This window comes from Zosterops lateralis (genome assembly GCF_965231275.1).
Source record: "Zosterops lateralis genome assembly, chromosome: 2".
In the NCBI taxonomy this organism is placed as follows: domain Eukaryota; kingdom Metazoa; phylum Chordata; class Aves; order Passeriformes; family Zosteropidae; genus Zosterops; species Zosterops lateralis.
In genome coordinates this window covers 15,464,681-15,480,623 of record NC_139763.1, presented here as the reverse complement: position 1 = coordinate 15,480,623, position 15,943 = coordinate 15,464,681, and positions in this window count along the sequence as shown.

Sequence of the window (15,943 nt, the reverse complement as noted above, 5' to 3'; positions counted from 1 at the left end):
TGGAAGGCATGTAAGGACAGAGTCCACACAGTATTTTTTATCAGTAAATCCCCACTACAATACAGTCAAGAGTGTTATCCCTGTCGTTCAGGTGAACAAAGAAACAGGGAAATCCAATCTAGTCTTTCAAGGTCATGCAATACAGCAGTATATGGAAAAGAAACCAGCTCTCTTAATTCTTACTTCAGTGCTTTGTTTGTAGGCACTAAAAGGGAATGAATACAGTTTTTTAATCCTCATAGCTTCTGCAGAAAGGGATAGTTTTGAGAAGGAGCTTAATGGGTAGGAAGATTCAAGGTAATCCTAATGACCTAAACTTAGTGAATATTTGGCTTCTCTCTTTTCCAAGACTTTCTGCTCCCTATGTTTTCGGATTCTTGATGGCACTTCAGGTGTGGCCTCATCTGTGGTGAGTAGAGGGGAAGGATCACCTCCCTTAACTTTGCCTAATGATGCCCAGGGCACCATTAGCCTTTTTGCTACAAGGCTCAATGTTTATGTTCTCCTTGGTCTCCACCAGGACATCCCAGGTCCTTTCCTGCCAAGCTGCTTTCCAAGTGGGCTGTGCCCAGCATGGGGGCTGTTCCTGCACAGGTGCAGAAATTTGCTCTTCCTCTGGTTGAACTTCATGAAGTTTCTGTCAGCCCATTCCTCTTGGATGTTGAGGTCTCCCTGCATGGCAACACAACTCTCTAGTGGATCAGCCACCCTTCCCAGTTTTCAGTGATCAGCTGACTTGCTGAGTGTACTCACTCCCCATACTGCTTCACTATCCAGATCCCTAATGGAGATGGTAAATAGGATTGGATTCAGTATTGTCCCTTGGGATGTAGCTAACACTGCTCATTACAGGCCATCATATAGACTTAGTGCCATTCTGTTCTGTGTTTATGTCTGTATTGCTTTTCATACTTGCCTATAAACTTTACACTAACAAGACTAAAGAATGGAAAAAGGATGAGGGAAAAAAAAAAAAAAAAAGGCAGCATCTCCCATACAGAAATTGAATATGATGATTTTATTCTCTATTGCATTTTGTTATCTGCTAGACATTGCTTAATATTTCCATTTGGTCCTTGCCTCCTCTCTCCCTTTCTTGACCTGGACTTGAAAAAGAGACTTATCTGGAGGAATGCTACCTCCAGGAAAAACATTGGAGATCAGCATAGGCATAAGTCAGGAGAAGCTTTAACACGTTATATTTTAGAGTAAGGGCCAGTATAGCCCAGCCCAGTACTAAAGATATAATTAGGATAACTTAGTTACATCAGGGTCTCTTCTGAGCTTGAGGATAAGGCCTATGGTGTTAGTTCTTACCCACAACATTGCCTTGGTACAGCCTCATATTTGGCTGAACTTTGCAAAACAATCCTGTCTGGTGGGAAATGCAGGGAATAATATTAAGCCTCTAATGGCTAAGTTTCAGAAATCTTGATCCTATAAATATGCAATCAACACAATTGTGGCTACCTGCTCTCATCCTAGGTGTGCCTTTTTCTCCTAAATACATAACCAGAACAAATATTCATCTCCTGCAGAAATGCTTAATGTGGACATGACATGGATTTATGGGAGCAGAGCCAGTAGAGCAACATGAGAAATGTGTTCTGCCCAGCTCTAGCTAATATTCTCAATCTCCTAAGATTTCTGAATGTCATCTCAAGTATAAATTAGACTGCTGGGAGGGCTGCATATCCCTGTATTTTTCTCTCTGCCTCTCTGCCAGTCATTTTCAGCAAGCAAAATTAAATCTTTTCTTGTAAGAATTGTAACATATTACATCCACTTTGCATAATTTACTGTAAAAGATGTATAGCAATGGAAAAAAAAAAAGAAAAGTCCAGTGATGGCATCATTCAAAACCTCTCCAAAAGTAATAGTACAAACTTATTTTAAAGTATTCCTTTCGTCTTTGAAGAACTTTGAGCCTTTCTCAATGAAAGAGACATTATCTCTTCTGATGGGAAAATCTGACATTTTGGATGCACAAGCCATGGAGTTTTCCTCATAAATTGAATTGAAGTGTTCCTTGTATGATAAGTTTACGTTGAAAGAGTATGTATGGTGCAGTTACCCAAACCAGCTGTAAACAAATTATCCTGGGTACCAGCTGCTGTGTAACTCTGTTAGCCAAGAAGTCCATCAAAGCTAATGAGTTCTGCTGAGAGGCAGCCAACATTAACTTAGGTAAAGTGTCCTGTTGCCATAGCAATCTCTTATTCCTAATTTGATAATTTGACTATTGTGGTGATTTTCAGCAGCTAAATATCTGTAGCATATATTTTGACTATTGTTTGCATGTAGGCATTTAGGATTTGGAATTAAATTAAATAATTCAGAATCAAATGTATTTACACATAGGAGGTGTAATGAACAGAATCTATTTTATATTAACTGAGAGATATTTATCTGAGTGAAGCTAATTGTACTTCATGTGAAGGGAAGTATGGAACCTGAACTTACCAGAATATTATTGAAGATAATGTGGGATTGTCTGGCAAACTCACAGCTTCCATAAATACACTTCCTAATGTATTTCCTAATGAGGGACTATAATTTTTTTGGTAGGGGAAGGCTGAAGTAAAGCCTTTCTTATTCCAAGATTTAGTCTGGCAGAGAGTTGAGAACAGTATGCCATACATGACTCATAAAAAGATTCATGTTTTAAGTGTTCTGTACATACACCTTGGGGACAAGATAAAAACCCAAGTTTTCCACTGGGTGTTCTTGGATACCTGGTGAGTGTATAGTAAGTGTGCTTCAGACCTTCCGGGCTATTCTTTGGGCTTCTCTGTGGCTTGGTGTATCATATTATCCCAACTGAATGGCAAAAGCTACATCTGCACCAAAGCAGAAATGTCTTTTATGAGCTTTTATGGCTAAAAGTAAAATCCAGGTTGTCCTATAACCGGTGAAGGTCCCAAATGAAAATCCCTTGGGAAAAATTTAATGGAGATTCATGCAAACAGAAATAGCATTTTAAAAAAGAAGAGCCTTTTAACTACATATGTTCTACACTAATTTTCTTGGTATTGGATTTCTCTGACTTTAAAGCTATTGGCAAATGTTTTGTGGATCAGCAGGAAGGAAGCATGTGTATGGGAGATGATTTGTCCTGGGGCTGCCCTGTTCCATAGATTCTTATTGAGTATATAGATCTAACTTACAGATTCTCATAGAAAATGTTATTGAATATAGAAGTGATTAAAACAAAGGACATTTTTGTAATATTCTTCCCTCTTACAGACACTCATTAGAAATTAAAAAACACACCTTCCTATAACAAAATATATATTCTTCTCAGTAACAGGAAAGGAAGAATTAGGCCATGAGAAATATTTAGTTATTTCTGATTAGGTGCACTGAGATATTTCAGTGACAGTGGTCCATCAGGAGCCCCACTTGATATAACTGCAGAGTTAAAGACTGACAGATTTCTCTCCTGGATTAGTAAACCTCCACATTTGTTAAATGTTTGGCCTTATGACAAAATCTAAAACTGTATGGGTGTTACATGGAGAAACATAAAACTCCATGACTTCTCTGCCTTAAAACAAAAAAAATCCACTTATACCTAAAGGCAAAACCCCATTGGCATGTGTTTGAAATTGAGTGCTGAAAATCACTAGTCTTTTGGAAAATGCAATTATGTGCATCAAAAGTGTGTGTGGGTGTAAGAGCTTGAGAGACAGAGCCACATGGCATGGCTGTTTGCAAGTCCCCCAAGCTTTTTCCATTTGAATTCTTTTACTTCCCAGAAACTATTCTCCAGAATAAGTGACACCTCTTCTTGGTATTTCCAATTTGTCAAATTAAAAACATAATCAAAATTGCAAATTTTTACCCAATATTTAAAGGATGGGAATTACATTAGCTTTTTATCCAGGAGAGTCTGCTGAATAAAAACTTTCTGTACTGTAGTTTTTATAACTTTATCACATTAAACTCCAGTGAAATAATAGAATTCTCTTTCTGAACTCAAGCAATTTATGTGTTATGAAGTGTTGAGAGTAGATTAATAATTTCTGAGAAAGGTATCATAATAACCAGTCATTCCACTATGTGAACTCTCAAATAGCACAAGCTGCAAAGCACATCCATGCAGTCCTTTGTCAGGTCAGGTAGCATAAAGTAAAGCTAAAGCATACTTTTCAAAAAGGTGTATTCTAATAGGTTGAAGATTTTGAGTGTGAAAAATGCCATACAGCCCTTTATGAAGTCTTCCAGTGCTGGATTATGGTCTCCTTTACCCATTAAAGATTACTCCAATGGAATTCCTATTATGCAAATTGTTGTTTCCTGGGATAAGAATATTTTATTGAGTCATGAAAAATCAAACTGTTTCTCACTCTTTCATAAGCAGTTCTTCAAGTTCTGCAAAATTTTATGGCTGCCCATGGTACGGTAATGATGGGGCCACATCATAAATATCCAGAGACTGTTTCTGAGGTGCATCCAGCATTTATACATAGAACACCAGCACAGGCAAAGCCAGCTCTGCTGCATCAATGGAGGTAACAGGAGCAGCACTAGCAATGGCACGAACTGTGTCCAGGCTTTCCCACTATTGGGAACACACATTCTGGGGCTCTGTGGCATCCCTCTGCTGGATGCCAGCCCAGACACAAGCCTGTGCCACTTTATCTCACCTCATTTGCAGCATGTGCTGCTTGGGTGATGGCGAAGGGGTGTGGGGCCAGGACAGAGGTCAGTGGTGACACAGAGGTTCAGAGCACAGACAGGAATGAGCTCTCATACCCTGGGAACTTTGCTGACTACCTGTGCCAGTGTAGCTGAAGTAGCAGCACCTCTGACTGAGAAGAGCTGGGAAGTGACCAGTTTCTCCTCCCTTGCCACTGCTTACTTAGCTTTCTTCTGGTGGGAGAAAATCATCGTCTGGTGAGTGGGCTGTCTCTTACTGAGGTGTCTGGAGAGCTGACTGCCCAAGTGGCCAGTGGGATGCAATGCTGCTGGTGCTGCCCTTGAGGCTGGACTTTGAGCCATGTTAAATATAATGAAAATTGCTCTTGCTTTAGTGTTTAAACTGATTTTTGCCCTACTCTTCTGCCCACTACTAAGCATACCTGCCTAACTCTAAACATGCTGCATGGCACAATTACACTTTGTCTTTTGTGGCAAAATGACGTAGTGTTATGATCTGAAGCGGAAAGATTTGTGCCATTTGCACTAGTAGATTTTTATTTCTACATTGAATTGAAGGAAAATTAGGTTCAATGTGTTGATTATATTAACTGTAGTGAATGTAAGAAATGTTTGATGGGAATTTGATAATTAAAAGGATTTCAAGGGCCTGTCAACAAGACTTCAACTCCATAACAGCCACTTGAACAGAGAGTGCTCGCAAATAGATGACAAAGTTGAGAGATTAGAACATGGTTGAAATTACTATACATTAAAACAAAGTAGTCAATAAAAATGCAAACATTCTGAAGTGTTTTAGTAAGACTACACTAAATCATCCTCAAACAGCATTCAGGAACACATGTCACGGGGATTCAGGGCTGCTTATCCAAACTCTTCTCTTCCTCACCTTTTCTGTAAGAAGGCTTAATCTTTACTGAAAGATTCAGATTTGCCACTCTAACTCCTTCTATATGTTCTTTTGAATTACTCTGAGGAAGCCTTGTATATTTAGGCTTAGTTGACATGAAGCTTGACCTGAAGTCATGTGGAATCATTTGCAACCTCTGGAGCTGGATGCATATTTGACCCCATGGAAGTCATTAAGATTAAAATGCTGAACTGGGGCTACACAGCTAAGTCACTGTGCATTCAGCTAAATGCACACCACCTTCTCGTCAAAGAGTTAAATATATTTTGCATAGATAACCATGCGATTTTTATTTTGGGTGGGAATTTAAACAAAATATTTTGCATTTTGAATAGTTGCCAAACTCTTCTTCATCTCAAAACAGTGCAAGCTTTTTGGCTTTGCTTGTAGACTCTTTGGCAACAGGCTTTGGCTTTTTAATTTCTTTTTTTCACTGAAGGCAAATATCTGATCAATTTATGATCTTTACCAGCAAGAGTCTATGAACAAAGGTTTCTTTTAATTTCTCTAGCAACACTGCTAGGTGGCAAAATGCACATGCACAAATATTTCCCATTCATTTCTCCTGCACACAAAAGCATTAATTGTCTAATAATGCAGCACAAATATGGACAGCAGTTTTGTCAGAAACGTTCTCACCATTTCTATCTTTCTTTCTTTGCTGGGGGCTTTTGTTACCACCTGGAAGTGAGTTGCTCCAACATATCGAACACCAGCAGTCATGCAGAGCAGGGCTATGAGTCAGCCCAGTCCTGAAAGGTTCCTGCAGGGTGACCATACCTGCTCACAGCCACCACTGCTGCTAAGAGCAGAAAATGAGCTACAGAATGCACAGGGCAGGTTTTCATGCCAGCCTGTGTAGGGTTTTGTCACCTGTCTCAGCCTTTAGGGCAGTATTTTTCAAACTAATAGCTAAAAAGTATTCTACAAAGGACTGAAACATTTAAGATGCTTCACTTCCACTCTTATTCCCATGCTTTCCAGAAGGAGGCAAGCACTAAGTTGGGAAAAACAGAAGTAACCAACCCACCTTCAGTGTTTAAGCTGTTAAATGATCAACAGTGTTATTATAAAAGATGGACATTGGGGCTTTTCAGACGTTTTTCCTTTAGAAGAAACAAATGGTCTTTGGGATTTAAAGGAGTTTAAGGATTAAATAATTTTCTCTGGAAGCATATCTCTAGGGCAAGAATTTTTCAATCTGTTTTGGCTAAATATTTTTGAAATATCCCAAAAGTAAAATCCCCTGCCCCTCAACAGTTTCTGATGGCACCTGGTGCACTGATCACATTACTGTATTTCAGGATGAAGCTACAGCCCATTCAGTCGGATGTTGGAGGATCAATCACATACTCTAAAGACTTATCACAGCTCCTCTTTTGCTGATGTAGCTTTTCAAGATCATATTTGTCATAATCAGTGGAACACCAATTTTTATCTCCATCAGCTTTCTCAAGAAGCCAAAATCTCCCTGCTTCCATTTTGAATGGTTCTTCAGGTTGTGCATGATTCAAGTATTAGTACTTTCAGCACTTACGACATTCAGAACTTCTGTTGCAATGGGTATGAGTCATGTATCTCAAAATCTTTTTTCTGGGACTCTAGCCAAACAAGATCTTTTTTTTCTTGCCTTTTTTTTTCTTTTCTTTTTTTTTTTTTTTTTTTTTCTTCTTGTGCCTCTGTGAAAAGACATGTCACTATCTGAAAGGGAAATACCTTAAGCTTGAAACTTTGCCCTCAGGTGAAGCTGTTCCACTGTTGAAAAGTCTTGTGGTTTTAACTGATTAAATAACAGAGTAACTGAAGGCCTGCATGTTTCTTGGAAACAGAATTAAAAATTTGGGTGATTTGAGGTGATTCTGGAAGTTACAGAGGCTGAAATGCCTCTCAAATAGAGAATATGAGGACAGAGGAGAAGGGGCAGGTAAGGACAGTGCTTCATCATTACAGAGCAGATCACCTCACTTGCATGCTGTTGAAAGACAGTGTCTGAAAAAGAAGAGGAAATTCCAGTTTTGTTTTGGAATAGGATGTCTGAAACCCAGAAGTTATTATTTCTCTCATATTGCTAACAAATATAAGGGTGATTCCCCTGCAGCCATGATAATAAAGGCTCTGAAAAATGTCAATTACTCAGAGAACACAATCTGAGGCAGTGAAAGGCAAAAGATTAATCAGAATTGCTATGCAAGAAGCATTTCACACCTAATAATCCTGTTTTTTTTTCAATACAAGTTATGTCCATCATCATGTTATAACGGGAAGCCATGTGAAAAGAGAATTTTCATGTTTGCAAATAACAAGTAGGTCTTTCCCAAATGGTTTAATAAAAAAGGTTTTTCTTTTCTATTCTTTGTTCTCTATTTATGTTGTGTAGCTAATGGTACATTTGAAAAGAAGATGAGAAGCCAAGCTTTCAACCCTTTAAGAACATGTTTAGTTGTTAATAACATTCAGACTTTATTGAACAGTACATAGAGAAAGGTACAGACAAAAATCATGCTGGACAAATTAATGTATTCCCATTAGGAGTTCAGGAGATCTACACGACATATATCTTATTTTTGGTGGGTTCATATTTTTTGAAGGCAACCGGGATTCTGCTTGAACTTCAACACAAGAAAGCTTGAAGTATTAGCTGAGAGAAATGTTTACTAACATTAACATATAGATGTGAATTTTTTCTTCAGTCCTCCTGCTACATCTAAAATTGGGAAAGGATCTATTTTAGATGATTCTTGTCAACATGATATTATTAAAAGCTTGAATCTCTGAATAAATTTTGGAAGCCTTACCCATTATACTTGGTAATTTGCCAGATAAGGAGTTGCGTATTTCAGTGTTTGAATTAAGTTCAACAAACTTATAAAGTGTTAATATATCCTATTATTAGGATAATAAAAGATAAGCTGCCAGTAAAAATAAAATGGGTATGATAAAACAATTTTGTAATTATGGAAAACTGCTACAGATATTGTTTTATTGAAATATGTCACTTCACTGTGAGGCTTCACTTCTATTAAGCTTTTTCCTTCCATACTGTAGTTGCAAATCATCTCTAGCAATGATAGATGTCAGCTGGGGAAAGATCGAGATCCAGAAGGTCTCTGCAGGAATGCAGTGTGGTGATAAACACAGTTGAGAAATGTGAAAGAGCTTCTCAGGAAAGCAGCACTTTGCAGATAATGACTTTAATTCAGACACATGCACCTGACAGTAAATGGGCATCAGTCTCAGCCTGCCAATAGGTTCAGCTTGAGCGTGGGTCACAGTCCGGCTGCATGGCTGATGTCCATGAGCCATAAAGTGTGCCAGTGGCTAAAAGGCAAAATTCAAACTAGTCCAGTATCTAGGGAGGTGAGATCTAATAGTGTACAGGGCTTTGGAGGAAGAAGAGATGTCAGCTAGGGAAACAACTGATCGGCTGTTGTTAGCTGCGCTCCTTTTCTAAAGCTGAGGTATGTCCTTCAAAAGTGTGGGGCAAATGTTAACAAAAAATCCTATCACCATAATATCCCAGCACAGCAACACAGTGTATTTTCCCCAAGTTTCCTTCACAGAAATGGCTGAAGTATCTTCCCTGGGAAGAAATTAAAAAACTGATGAAGTGTAATTTGAATTTTATTGTCTACCTCAAAAGGAAAACAGAAAAACGTGTGATGGGTATGCATTTTTTTACTCTAATTATACTGCAAGGTCCTTTCTTCTGATGTTGATATGAGTAAGGAAAAAGTGTGTTTGTGGGGTTTTAATAGAAAGGATGCCTATTTTTGGTTCTTTTACCTTTAAGTTCTAGCTGCCAGCTCTGAGAATTCAAGCAGGGCGTCAGAATGGGGCTCGGTCCATCCTCACAAGTACAAGGTTGTACCATTCAGGGTGTCTCCCTGTTACACAGGGGCAAGTCTTGCTCTCAATGATGAGAAAAGTATTCCACAGAAATTGTAATGTCAAACTGCTACAAGTAATCAGATTAATCAGTGCTGGAGGCACTCAGTGGCAACTCAAAGAAAAGGAAGTAGTTTACATGGAGAGGCTTTTCACAAAAGTGCAGGCATTTCTCTTTATCTGCATGTTTATGGATGGAGTCATGTATTTGTAATGCCATGCCAGATATAGGGAAAAAATATTCACCCTGTTAGTTGTAACTAGCCCAGAGCAAGGAGAATAGAAGTGGAGGAATGGAAAAGAGAATAACAATGAATCTATAGTGTGATTTCTACTTCCCAGACAAAGTTGCTCATAAACTAGGTAACGGATATGCCACACTTACATTTTAACCAGCAATGACTTACTCCTTCATCCTCTGTTGACTGGAGAAAACATATAATTAGATCAATTCTCAAATATATTACACCTGATTCCATTGTTGATTTCTCATCCTGGACTCTCCCTTTCCCAAAACACTCACCGCCAGCTATAGAACTTAAAGAAAATCTGTCTCATAAAACTTCCAAGAATATGTTATTCAAAAGGATAGATATTGATTAGATCAAATAACTAAATTTAGATGTAGTATTGTTGTAGGTAGTGGTCCAAGGTGGCTGTAGCTCATTACAGCCATCAAATAAAAAACAGATGGCTATAAGGGGCTAAATTACCACCAACAGAATTTCCTGAAGTGTATTATGAACACTTGTGTAGTTACTCATAAATATAAATCACTATGAATTCTCAGTCCTTTTGCTCAGGTTCCTACTGAAATCACTCTCTGAATAAATTAAGTTTTCACATGTTGGGGAAAGCAGTTTTAGTAAAACTGATGTTATAAAGGTTTGTGACTTCAAGCTGACTGACTGAATGAAAAAGTTTATGTGAAAATACAGGCCTAGGATAGATTGGAGTTTTTTGGTAGACTTCTATTTCACTGTAAGGTTAGCAAGCACCTTGTGCTGTACTTTACTGAGAGGATAAACCTATGATCTTCTGCTCAGGTTGTACCAAATTGTTCATCTCAGTTTGAAAAGATAAAATGTGACATTTGTTTTTGCACCATGTGTGAAACACGGTTTAACATGCTGATGAATGAAAGATTACCTTTCTTTAGAAATCCACAATGACTTAAAAATTTCAAGTGTTGTGTGCTGAGAAGACATACAATAGCTGTTATTTAGGAAAATGCTAGAAATTAAGGCACAGATTTCCTAAATTAATATCCTGAAGGTATTGAAAGGGAGACTTCATATACTGAGTTGGTAGGTAATAATAACCAGAATGAGAACTCCTCCCAGGTGAAGTAGGCTCAAATTACATCACTGAAAATGAGGGGAAGGATATGGGTCTTGCCTTTAAACTCAGCAAACTGTCTCATAAAGTGTGAGCACCCAAGATTTGCAATATAAATGCAATTCATACCAGCATTTTCAGTTTTCCTGCATTTATATATACCTGCTGTCTTGAAACACTGAGTGTTGCTGTGAATTTATCATCTGTTTGCAGAGGTTCATTTCTAACTCCTACAAAACTGAGAACTAAATGTGTTAAAGAATTCAAATCCTTCAAACAATTTTCCCTTTCACATTTTATCTTTGCATTCCCACAGAGGACTAACATATTTTTATTATTGTAGAGTGTGCAAAAAAAAAGTGTGTTATGTGTATACAGTAGTATATGAAAACGTGTAGTGGTACCAGGAGAATAGAGCCCCAAAGCTCACTGAGCCTAAATTGAGCCTAAACTCTGTCCTCCAAACCTACTGAATTGTTGGCTTTGCTTTCTCTGAAAGAATCCTGGGAGAATGAGCCACCACCCAAGAGCTGTGCCTCATTTGAATGTTTCTCTTGAGGTTTCATCTATACTCAGGGTGGGAGATGGGGAAGAAGAGGGAGACTGGCAACAACAGAAAACTTCTGTCTGAATGATGGGATGTTAATGTTTCAGGCTATGGCTTCTAAGTATGGGACAATTTGATTTCCAAAGTAGAATATTCTGATGAAGTAATTATTCTGCCCCACAGAGAGCTTTTAAACTGGTTCTGAAAATAAGCACCAAATATTTTTCGTTAACTAGTGAGCCACTGGTTTTCAATCTTACTTTAGGACATTTTCTATCATGTCTGTCTGATGACTGGACTTAGCAATGACTAACTCAGGAGTAACTCACTGCTTTTGATAGCTGTCTGCTTTAATCCTCACTTAGGGCTCAGATGTATGGTTTAGTTCGGCGTAACAGGCTGCCCTGCATCACAAATGCCCTGTTTACACTTCAGGTCAACTGGAATCAAAAATGCCACAAAATTAATTTCACCATCTTTCATCACCACGTTTCTCTCTACCAAGTTATTTTCAAATCTGAATGTAAATCAACAGTCCCACAGCTAGATTCTATAAAGTATTTAGCCAATGCATGCTAGTAGATATTTTTTTTAGTGTTCAGCTCACAGGGCACTGTCCGGAGTCTTAAATTTTTGTTCTCTCTGCAGTTCATGAGGGAAGTCAACTACTGGACTTCTGAAAAGCAGCTGTGTTGAAGATGGAACAATCTGTGCTAGACTGGCACTTCTGTTTCCTTGTAATAGTCAGTCATTCAGATATTAACTAAACAAAAACATCTTGGATGCTTTATCTCTTTGTCATTATCACTGAAAAGTCATAATACAATGCCAGCTTCCTACAAGATTAATTGGATTGCCAGATTGACAGTGCATTAGTAAAATAAAAAATCAAACCCATCACATGCAGAGAACAGATGTAATTTCTAGGTAAAAGTTTCAAAATGTTCAAAATGTATGTAGGAAGTGGGACTTAACCTTTGAGCTTCTGTCTAGAGGGAATAACAGAAAAATATACTCTTGCACCTGAACCAGACCTCCCTTACCACCTCAAGTGAAGACCTCCTTTAACAGAGTGGGTGCATATGCAAGATTCCAGTTCTATATGAAGATTCCTGATCTATAGCAAGGAGTCAGATGCATAAAGTGACTGATTAAATTTTAAAAAAATCACAGAGCACATATGACTAAAAGGATGAACCAACCAGAGCTCATTTTTCTTTTCTGAGACAATGCTATTAGCTGAATTAATCTTGAATTGTTGTAATGTGAAGTGAGGAACAAACAAGCACAGACCATCCCAATGTATGGAAGGTGCCTAACCTTCTATTGAGCATATCCAGAAATATATGTCTATAATTTACCATAAACTTAATGCAAGTTCTGGAAACATCCCTGTGTCAGTGTGCTTGTGTAAATGCTGATTGCTCACAACCTTGTGCAGAGTCTTTAATGCATGAGAAACAAAGAAAAACAGACAAACATTTTATGCTTACTTGCTCATGGAAACAAGGGAGATTCTGTTTTCCTCTTTTAATCAATATATAAAAGAAAGCAGACATTCTATTACCTTATCACCTCTGATTCTGTAGAGAACAATAAATGGAAAAATATTTCAAATAAACAGACATCAGTTGTTGGTGTGAGTCATCCTGATGAATAATGGTGATAATGAGAACAGTATATTGTGTATCTAACATGAAATCTCTATTTCTGAAAGTCTTTTATTCTGCTTTTTAAATTTTTTTATCTTCTTATTTATGTGGGGCATACAATGTGTGCATCATATATATCCTTCATATATCTGTTCTAGAAAAGGTGTACAGAAGGCAAAATTTTAGATAATATTCAGTAGTTTAAAAATAATCCTCATGTAGAACCATCTTAAGCAGTTGCAAACTTACCCTGGTTTTTGTGGGCTTTGAACACATGTAGTATAGATTTCTATTAAAAAATGCTTTTTTTCCCATTTAAAATTTGAATGGAAAACATTGTGCAAAATGTCTTTGTGCTGGAGTAGTAAATAAAAGGACTTCCTAAGAGATAAAATAGGTTCCTTTCTCTTCTGAAAACTATTCTTGTTATGAAAGTGATTACCTGACAAAAATAGTAGTGGAAGACAGTATCAGAAATGAATTCTGCTTCCTATCATGTAGTTCAGTCTACTCTAGACTGTTCTGGTGCAGGCAGTTTAGACAGAGGGAGACTTATTAAGACAGAATTGTAGATGCTCACGCACAAACATGCACTGTATTCTTTCCTCTTCTCCTTCCTCTTTCTCTTCCTCTTCCTCTTTATGTGCCAAGTAGGTAATATTTCTCCAGACCTGTTCAGGAGTGCGAGGAAGACGTAACTGTTGTTAAAAAAGAAATTGGTTCAAATGCTGCTGGTTATCTAGTTATGTCTGTTGACTTAAGTGGTCACCAGTGAGATAAGATTTTTTTCTTTCCCAAGGCAAGATTACAGTCTCCAAAAGAATTCATGGAGGCCATTAAAATCCTTCTGGCTTGACAGAGTATCATCTCAGAAGAGGTTGTGACTAGTCAATAACACAATAAAAAATGTTGGACATAGAGGGGTGTTTTAATTTTACCTGTTATTTACAGGAGAAAAAGGAAGAAGTTAAAGCCATTTAGAGAAGGGTTTCTTTTTTTTTTTTTCTTCAGATAAGGATTGTTATACTAAAATTCTTGAAGCCTAAAATAGAAAACATCAGTGGTTGTTAGTTGTCACAATAGTAAATTTATACACAAGAGAAACAGGAAAAGAAAAAAATAGATTGGTTAATAACCGTATCCCTTTGAAATTCTCCTGACCCAAAGACAGCGATGTGTAAAATCATTTGTTGCTATAGTAAATGCCAGTTTGGTACTAGTAAGCATTTAATCAGCTTTCTGCTTGATGCATTTAATATGACTTCAGTGTTTTACTTGAGAAAGTAACACATCACATGGTTAAGTGACTGATGATGAATTCAGGAGAGCACAAGTGCCAGTCACAAAGAATCAGGTCTGTTTAGTGCTCACATTAGCTTGGCTCCCGTGAATAATTCCCTGTCTTGCGGAAGATGTTAAGTGAAGCCATTAAGTATCCTCAGCAGTAATGGATAACTTCTATCAAGCCACAGAAACCAATAAACACGGGTAGTATACTTTGATATGTTCAGTCTAATGTAGAACTTTCTCATATTTTCTAGACTTATTCATTTATGGAAATAAACTAAGTTCTCTTTAAATTCTAATTCAGAACTGTGTGCCTTACTGCCTCGTTTTCTGTTTTCTAATTTCAGACTGCATTATTCACCAGTCATCTGGTGTCCAGCCTGGATATCTCTCCCCAGATCATGAGAGGACACAAAACATGCTGGAAGAAGAGAGGCTCCCTCCACAGTCAAAGTGGAACGGCTGGTTGATACAAGCTCAAACAGACCCAATATTTGCCACCACTATTTTAGAGATGGATTCGCCAGGAGAGTGGTGATGTGACCCAAGGTCACAGTAGAAAGTGGCACTGGAGTCAGCAGCAAAATGAAATTTCCTGGCTGTCATTTCCATGCTGTCCTCTCACGCCAACGATGGCTCAGGTCATCCAGATCTGCAACCTGGCAGTGTTCCTTGCACTAAATAAATAAGATAAAAGCAAAACTGTGACAGTGGCAAAGCAAAACATGCCAAAGTGATGAAATGCCACAGCTAAGGTGGCCTTTGCCAGCAGAATTAGATATCTCATGTGCACACAGGTGTTCTATCCACCCATCTATCCACACATCTATAAACACATATATATGCTTATATTTATGCTGTAGTTCTGTCTTCAATTACAATGTAACATATAGTTTTTGATAGCATCCCCTAATTATAGAATAATAAATTACAAAGCCATATGGTAGAGACAGAACACGACTCATCCCTGTGGCCTCATGTCTACTTGGCAGGGGTCACTCCAGTGCTAGAAGGTTGTCTACTGCTTCCTTGCTTAAAAGGCACTTAATTACTCTTAACAGGGTGTGAAAGAGATGGGTGAATTAAGTTCTTTTCTTTTCTTTTTTTAAAGACATCAATCTCTAACTGCATTGTCGTAGTTACAGCTGGGGAGTTTGAGAAATGTACTAGCGAAATTGATTACTCAGACATGTGTGATTATGATTCATCTGGGAGCTTGGAAAAGAAAAGATGCGCAAGTTCTTCCTCAGCTCCATCAATTCTTCCTTTATTACTTTATTTGAAACAAAGCTTGGACAACACAAAAAATAATTTGATTTTATGATAGCCATAGGAAGAAGGAAAGATAAAAGATTTTTTTTTGTACCTACCCATGGCAGAACTACAGGCTAAAGATCAATTTGAAACAATGGTTTTCCTCACTTCATTGCTAACCATTTCAAAGGCATTACACTCTCATTTCTTTCAGGCAATCATAGATTTTGGGGCTGGAAAATTTGTTCTCCTACTAAAAGAGCAGGCCAGATACTCTTAACATCTTTTGTCTGGAAGTATCTAGTTATCAAGTACTTCAAGGGAAGTTAAAAAAAGGGTTGTACAACTGATAATTAATTCACCCTTGAGGGTTTCAGAAGATTTTTCCCTGGCCTGTGGGATGGCACA